Genomic DNA, 9,019 nt, shown 5'->3' with positions numbered 1-9,019 from the left:
CGGGCAGAGTGTTGCTAGCCTCTGCCCTCCCTTTTTCCCTGGTCCAGAGCCTGATTTACCGCAGGCTAACCCAGCGGAAGAGCTGGCAGCAGAGCAGAGCGCCGCTGGCATCTGCCCCCCAAGTAACCCCAGCTGTCTGCCTAGCTGCGCCAGGGAGACCGAGGAGGCTGAACTGTCCCACTACAACCTGGAACCTATAGGCCAGTACCATTTATTGTGGGGGGGTTACTCTGTGAACTGTTTACTGTGGGTGGGCTGCCCGACTAACCTAGGTACTGACCGGCAGAAGGTCAGGTACCTGTTTAGTCTTCCCCCCAAAGGGAAGATGTGTGACAAAGTGCCCTTCGCCACTTGGGCCTGGAGAGGACTGCTTGCAAGCCTCTTGCCATGTGATTATGGTCCCTGGGAGATTGGGCCCTTTAAAAACAGTATTACTCAGCCTTGTTACAATGCAGCCGCCCATCCCATGTGTTCCCTATTAAGGGTTAATAATGTATAGGGGTGTATATAAAAAATACCCCTTTCTGTCTCATTAGAGATTTTTGCCAGAGGCTCAAGGAAGCAAGGTGAATGGTTAGAGTTAGGACCCACCTAGGGGGGTCTGCCTTGATGTGGCAGGTGGGCTCAATCCTCTCATGGCCATTGGAGGTAACTAAAAGACCTCCATTTGTTTTAAAAATACATAGGGATAAAGGATAGAGCGCAAGTAACATGTTTTTCTTTGGTTTTTACTATGTATTGGGGCTGATGTGTACTGTAGTCATTGCAGCCGCCCAGTAGTGATGGGAGTTGAACGCAGGACTTTTCTTTCTGCATTTGTATCCAATTTTTGTATTACTCAGCCTTGTTACAATGCAGCCGCCCATCCCATGTGTTCCCTATTAAGGGTTAATAATGTATAGGGGTGTATATAAAAAATACCCCTTTCTGTCTCATTAGAGATTTTTGCCAGAGGCTCAAGGAAGCAAGGTGAATGGTTAGAGTTAGGACCCACCTAGGGGGGTCTGCCTTGATGTGGCAGGTGGGCTCAATCCTCTCATGGCCATTGGAGGTAACTTAAATTCCTCCATTTGTTTTAAAAATACATAGGGATAAAGGATAGAGCGCAAGTAACATGTTTTTCTTTGGTTTTTACTATGTATTGGGGCTGATGTGTACTGTAGTCATTGCAGCCGCCCAGTAGTGATGGGAGTTGAGCGCAGGACTTTTCTTTCTGCATTTGTATCCAATTTTTGTATTACTCAGCCTTGTTACAATGCTGCCGCCCATCCCATGTGTTCCCTATTAAGGGTTAATAATGTATAGGGGTGTATGTAAAAAATACCCCTTTCTGTCTCATTAGAGATTTTTGCCAGAGGCTCAAGGATACAAGGTGAATGGTTAGAGTTAGGACCCACCTAGGGGGGTCTGCCTTGATGTGGCAGGTGGGCTCAATCCTCTCATGGCCATTGGAGGTAACTAAAAACCTCCATTTGTTTTAAAAATACATAGGGATAAAGGATAGAGCGCAAGTAACATGTTTTTCTTTGGTTTTTACTATGTATTGGGGCTGATGTGTACTGTAGTCATTGCAGCCGCCCAGTAGTGATGGGAGTTGAGCGCAGGACTTTTCTTTATGCATTTGTATCCAATTTTTGTATTACTCAGCCTTGTTACAATGCAGCCGCCCATCCCATGTGTTCCCTATTAAGTGTGTTTTTATTTATTATTCAATTTATTTTTGATAAATGTCTCATGGAAGAAGCACTGATAAAATGAGAACAAAAATTGCCAACAGACATGATTTCTTTGCGTGTTAGCCCAGCGGCTAATGGGAGAAAAATATTACAGAGAGAATGTTTCAGAAAACACAGAGCAAACAAACAATCCACACAACGCATGTTCCTAACTGTATCCCCAGACCCCTAGCTGAATACCACCACATGAAAATTGAACATCCAGTTTCGTGTAAACTGCTCCCATCTCTGTGTGCACCACATTATTCCAACACATGCCTCACCTATTCAGCATTTAATTTAATTTTATTTTGTTTTATCTAATAATCCACTTGTGCCTCTTCTCCCCCTCTATTTACCTACTCTCCTAAAATCCTCTACTTCTGCATTTCCCTCAATTTCCCTCACCTCATGACTTCTCCCCATACTTATTGTATGCAGTGTGCGTATTGTATGCAGTGTGCGTATTGTATGCAGTGTGCGTATTGAATACATTATGTGTATACACACATTGTGTGTGCAGTGTCTGTAATTGTGTAATGTATCTAGTGTTTGTGAGGTGGATGCAGTGTGTCTAGTGGATGCAGTGTGTCTAGTGGATGTAGTGTCTGTGGAGTGGATGTAGTGTCTGTGGAGTGGATGTAGTGTCTGTGTACTGGATGTAGTGTATGTGTATGTAGTAGTGTCTGTGTAGTGCATGTAGTGTTCGATAAGTGCTGGGGGGTGAGCCGTTTAAATTAGTTTGGGCTTATCCGCACTCCCTGCCTCTTACCTGTGGGCTGGAAGTGGGCGCCAGTGTGTAGGAAGGAGACAGTATAAGGGGGCAGTGTGTAGAAAGGTGACAGTATAGCGGGGCAGTGTGTATGAAAGTGACAGTGTGGGGCGCAGTGTGTAGGAAGGTGACATTATGTGGTGCAGTGTGCGAGAAGGTGACAGTATGGGAGGGCAGTGTGTAGGAAGGTGACAGTGTGGGGGGGCAGTGTGTTAGAAGGGGACAGTGTGGGGGGGCAGTGTGTTCGAAGGTGACAGTCTGGGGGGCAGAGACACATGCTCTCACTGACATACACACACTCACTGACAGACTGACACACACACACACACACACATTCAATGACACACTCACTGACAGATACACACCAGTGGCAGATACATACTGACAGTCACACACACTTTTAATGACAAACACACAGACGTCACTGACAGACACAGGCTCTCACTGATTTGACATACACACATTCACTGACTGACACACACACACACACACACACACACACATTCACTGACAGACACACACTGACAGGCACACAAACACTCAATGACAAACAGACTCTCACTGATGTGACAGACACACACACATATATTCACTGACAGACATTCTCTCACACACACTCACAAATTACTAATATTATTTTAATTTGTCCACCCAACCTACCTGCCTTTGGAAGAGCTGGAGTGGATCTGTCCCTGGTGTCCAGTGGGGCTGCTGTGAGCACATCAGAGGCGGGGAGGGAGCTGTAATCCTCCTTCTCTGCTCCCTTTGCGGGCCGTCTACTGTAGCAGGGAGCCGTAATATGAAGTCATATTCCGGCTCCTGGCATCAGTAGATGGCGCGCGAGGGAGCAGAGCACGTTGATTACAGGTCCCTCTCGGCCTCTGATGTGCTCACAGTCACCTACCTCGGGGGATGGAAGACAGACACTAAGGGTGGGCTCCCAAATTACTTTTGTGTTTTGTCACACTGTGCCTATTTTTTGTGCAGGGTATGTTGAATGTCTTGCTAGTCTGTGCATCTCCCCCTCCCCTCTCCCCTTTTTTCCTGTCCTATTGTTTCCCCAGCAGGGCGTTCTCCGTTACACATAGTTATAGTCACAAACACAGAGGCAGATAGTGATTCACACACACACACACACAGGCAGACAGTCACACACAGACAGTCACAAACACAGAGGTAGACAGTCACACACAGAGGCAGACAGCCACACACATGCGCACACACCCACACGCAGACAGTCACACACACATACACACAGGCAGACAGTCATACAGAGGCAGACAGCCACACACACACAAGCAGACAGTCACACACATACACAGTTCTAGTCACACACACAAAGGCAGATAGTCATACACATACACAGTTCTAGCTCCTTCCTGTACAGCACTTACCACTGAACGGATGTCTTCTGGGTGCTTTTATTTCCCCCCTCACCATCATTTAGCCCCGACCCTGCCACACAATAGGCCCAACCCTTGTTTTTTTTCAATAATCCCAGGTGGAGAATTAAACCTATATGAGCTCACCCCTAAGGCCGGCCCCTGATACAGTGCCTGCATTTTGGGGGGGCACAAAATGCAGGCGAGGCTATGGCCCCCTCTGGCCCCTCTAGCGATGCCCCTGACTGCAGTGCCATCTTAACAACATTATGGGCTCCCAGGCAAAGCAGTGCACTGGGGCCCTGCCTACACAACCACTCACAGGGAAAAAAAAAGTAAATTATCGATAAAAGCTCCTAGCCACACATATTACACCACAAACACAACACAACTGAAATCGACCTATTTTCACATTACCACACCACAATCAGCTTACTCTACACACGCAATCTCACAAGCAGGTTCCAAACACATGCACAATATGCTTTCCTGGTTCTTTTGTCCTCCGGTATCCCACTTATGAAGACAGCAGAGACAAGTTACAAGCAAACACAGCGCAAGCATGTTAATAATTTTGTTTGCGCTGCGCAGAACAAATACTGGGCCTTTTTCTCATGCTAGAGCTTTTCAGAAGGGCTCTGTGCATGGTCTACCCTTGAAGAGCATTAAACCAACATGCTCACTTTGAGAGGGGATGTGCTTGTCCTTGGTGATGACAAGACACCCCCTTTCTAGCCCCACCCCCTTGTAAGTGGGCCGCTGTGATAAAAAAAAATCCCCGGCTTTGCTTTAGATTACTGTGTTAGTAAAGGCATAGAACGCAGTGTCATGGCAGTTACTGTAACAGATTCCGATCTGATATTAACACCCTGAATTATTACCTCCCTTGTTTTGCAGGTACCACCCCAACCTCTTGCTCCTGTGGGAGTGGATGTGGCTCGTGGGATGTGCGATCTGATACTACGTGTCACTGTCAGTGTCAAAGAATTGACTGGACCTCAGCCCGGTGCTGTAAAGTGTCCGCAAAGAAAAAGTGATCTCAAAAGTCAACATCTCATTCTCTCCCATTATTTGCTGTGATTTCCCTTATATGTGCTTCTTAATAGAGAAAAAAAGACTTTGCAATGCAAAAAATTCTTTCAATCTGGAATGTATGAATATTAACTTTATTATTTTAGTTTCTTCAACTGCTACAAAGACATTCCGTTTGCAGTGTATTTCTCCACACTCTAATACAGCTGGTTACTCAGAAGACGTTGTTTCTTTCTGTCCCGATTTATTTTTGTCATCTGTAATACTGACAGAATTTGAACAAATTTCAAACATAAACATTTGAATATACCTCATGAGAATATATCCCCAAAAAGTGACTGCCACAAATAAAAAAAAGTAACAGAAATCAAAGTACATAAATAAGAATATAAATATTTAATATAAATTTTACAGTCATTAATCTAATAACATAAAATAGCAGATTCAATTAGTGCCTTGTAATGCCTTCTTTTATTGGACTAACAGAATTTTAGATTGACGGGTTTTCGAGAGATCGACTTGAGAAAGAGATGATCTCCCCCGAAAGCTTGTCATTCCAAAATTCTCACAGTACAATAAAAAAAAGGAATTGCAATATACTAATTGCATCTGCAATTTTATATCTGCATCACTGGATTAATCACTACTTTAACACTAATAAAATAATAAATATATGTTTTATAAATATTAAAATAAATCAAATAATAAATATATAATATAAATGGAATAATATGAAAAATATTTCATAAATAAATACAGTTAATGATAGATAAATAGTGACCGACATCAGGGACTCTGCCAGATACAGTCAGACTGGGTAAGAAGGGTGTCGTGTGATTTGGAGACACCAGGGTAAGTATCGAATCGCTTACATTCTGACTCTGACATCAGTAATGTTTGAGTGAACTGGCCCGTGTTTGACACAATTCTTACATAATTATATGCTTCAAGTGATGGGAATAGACTTATGTTAGCGACATCCAGGTCCCCATTGTAGTGTCAGGATTTGTACTTTATCACTAATATTAGGGCTAAATCCAGAGATGAGGCAGTGAAATGCTAAATTATAAGGAGACGTTTTAATCCTAGAACGAGCCAATAGTCAGGGGCATCAGAAATACTAAAATAATAAACATGCCAGAGTGAATAAAAACCAATAGGAGTCTGAACCAAACTCCAATAGGAATCAGCATAATACTCTAACGGTCTAACATGAGCCACAATAGGGCACTTGTATGGGGCTGGGGGTGGGAATTAAATAGTTTGGTGATCGGTGGATTCTTGCCCATCTTTCAACTGCGCAATTGTGAAGGGTTTGAGTCACCTTCACAAGATCACAATAGCAGCACCAACCATAAGGTTTTTTTTTGTGCTGCATAAGCGATGCCCAGATTTGTAGATTTCTGCGGAATGATTATGCCCTCATTCTTATTGGGTATCTGGGTGTCTATCACATCCAAATGTAGGGTGTGCAAGTGTTTACAAAACACAGAGTTTAAAATTTTACAAGGTTACTTAAAATCTGGGGATTTAGTTACACCTCAATACGGCCATATTGTGTTAAGCCCACCACTGTGTCACAGTACTCCAATATTGGTGGGTCCTACACTAATCTTAATATTGGAGATTAAATGCTAACTTCAATAATTACAGCTTAAACTGCTTCTCCTTAATTTATGCCTCTCTGTGGTCACCTCTAATGGGGCACCTATAGTGAATGGGAGGGGTGCTCATCTTCATAGGAATCTGGTCTGGATTCCAAATCTACACAGAAAAAAAATCCTTAGTAGTGGTGCTGCCGTAAATACCAAAATCTACACAAATTACAGTTAAAGGAACAGCGCACACACAAATATAAAAAATACAGTTTTAAACTTTACAAATCTACTTAAAATCACCTATCTCAGCAAATAAAGATGGGGATTCAGTTCCACCATACGGCTATATTGTGTTAGCCCACCACTACTTCACAGCAACCCAATATCGGTGGGTCCTACACTAATGTTACCATTGGAGATTAACATGCTAATTGAGATACTTATTGCTTAAAATACTTCCAGGAGTTTTCCTCAATTTATACTTTCCTGTGGTAACCTCCAAACGGGCACACACAAAAATACAGTTTAAAATGTTATAAGGCTATGTAAAAACACCTATTTTAGCAAAAACGAAATGTGGATTCAGTGGGGATCCATATTGTGTAAAGGCCATCACTACGAAGATAGCTGATCTTTGTTTGCTAAGATTGGTGATTTTAACTAGCCTTGTAACGTTTAAATCTGTGCGTGTATGTCATGTTAATATATCTGTTTTTCGTAGGTGTCTGGTAGGCATGAACCTGTGCATCATTGTATATGTGTGTGCGTGTAGTTATTAGTCATTGTATTACAGTTTAGTTAGCGAGGGCCATTCCTGTGTTTAGCCTCTAGATCTGCCGCTGGCTGTTACAGGACAGCCGTCCGCTGGATCTCGTGGATTTAAATATCACAAATAGCCTCTGTGATTCCGTTCGGGGATGAAGGGACTAACATTCAATCAATCCAACATTCTGATATTTAATAGAGGCATCCAAATTGTCATAACAGCTCAATATTGTGGTTATGGTGGAAATATTCTATGGGTGCCACCCCCTTTGTTGTTGTTTTTTATCATGAGCTGTTATGGAAGGCTCTTAATGGCACCATTAGACTGCAGTCTATTAAGCCACTTTCATAATGTGGTGTTTACATTATAAAAAATATCCACTCCATACAGCATGAATGACAATAAAGTGCTCAGCGCTAACCAGAGTGCTGCTTTAATTCAAGTGATCGAACAGTGTACATGGACTTTTGAGTCACTGACACATGTACTCAGCTCGTGCTCAAACCTGAAACTTTGGCTAAGAGTCCCACCACTCAATCCCAACACAGGAAAGAAAAATCTATCAGTCTTTACCGCTACGGCGCTACCAACAGTTTGCTGTCTGGGATATGCAACCCAAAATGTGTGTGACACAGCCAGAGTACTCCTGTGGATGAAGATCTACTGCAGTCAGTTAGTTAAAGATAAATATGTGAAGTTCCATCACACCCTGTGTACAGCGGATCTGAGACGTTCATCTGAGAGACAGTATGAGACAGTAAAAAGGTTCATATATCATGTTTTATAATTAAACAGTCTGTAAGTTTACTAGCTCATATTTTCATTTTGTTTTTACTTTATTTGGTCTATCTTTTATTGCATTTCGTTTACTATAAAAAAAAAAAAAAAAAAAAATAGAATAATGTAATTAAAGCAGAAATCCCCAATGAGGAGTCACTGAATCTTTGAGAGCGTCAACTGACCGCTAAAAGCCTGTCCACCGCACTCCTAGGCTTCAGTTTTAAAGCATTTCACCAAGTGGATGTTGGAGAGGGAAGAGTCTTAAAGTCTCCTCTCCAGCATTAGATTCAACTGTTTGCAAACGACACCATAACAACCTCATTTTTATTAAGTTGTTATGGTGTTTGGAGGGTCCCTTACAATGTTATTTTCATGTCTGTATATAACTTTTCACTAGGTACGCTGAGTGACTGAATTGCATATCTCTTGGGCAATAAGACAGAGAATATTTACTATTTCAAAACAACACACAGGTTACAAGGGATTGGGACATTATTTTATTGCACAATAATTTCTACCTGACTGAGGATTAATCAGCAACTGAGCGTGAAATATCCTGGATTTTCTGCAATAGCAATACTTCCAGCCTGTGTTTTCACTGTCTGGTACTTTGTATTGTGAGGAACTTTGTTATATAATGAATGATTTGATATTGTGCTTTTGCTCCTCACCATGGAGAGGTCCATGATCGGAAGGCCACCCAATGTGGGGTGGATTCAGGTTTTATTATGAGTGTGTTTACAATGGAATCATAAGGGAATAAAAATAGCTAAAATCTGGTTATTGCTTGCTACATTTGGAAAATAGCTCAACACAACAAATGTTTCAAGTGGTTTCCCACAAATTTAACTGAAAATGCAACTTCTAATGACTTCTCTAGTCTATGGAAATCTAGAAAATTCTCCATAAAACAAAATGAAAATTGCAAATCCTTTATTTGGCCATGTAACTAGCACATATTAATAATTTAATAG

The sequence above is a fragment of the Pelobates fuscus genome, chromosome 5 (assembly GCF_036172605.1).
Source record: "Pelobates fuscus isolate aPelFus1 chromosome 5, aPelFus1.pri, whole genome shotgun sequence".
Taxonomy (NCBI): domain Eukaryota; kingdom Metazoa; phylum Chordata; class Amphibia; order Anura; family Pelobatidae; genus Pelobates; species Pelobates fuscus.
This window is presented reverse-complemented; position numbering follows the sequence as displayed.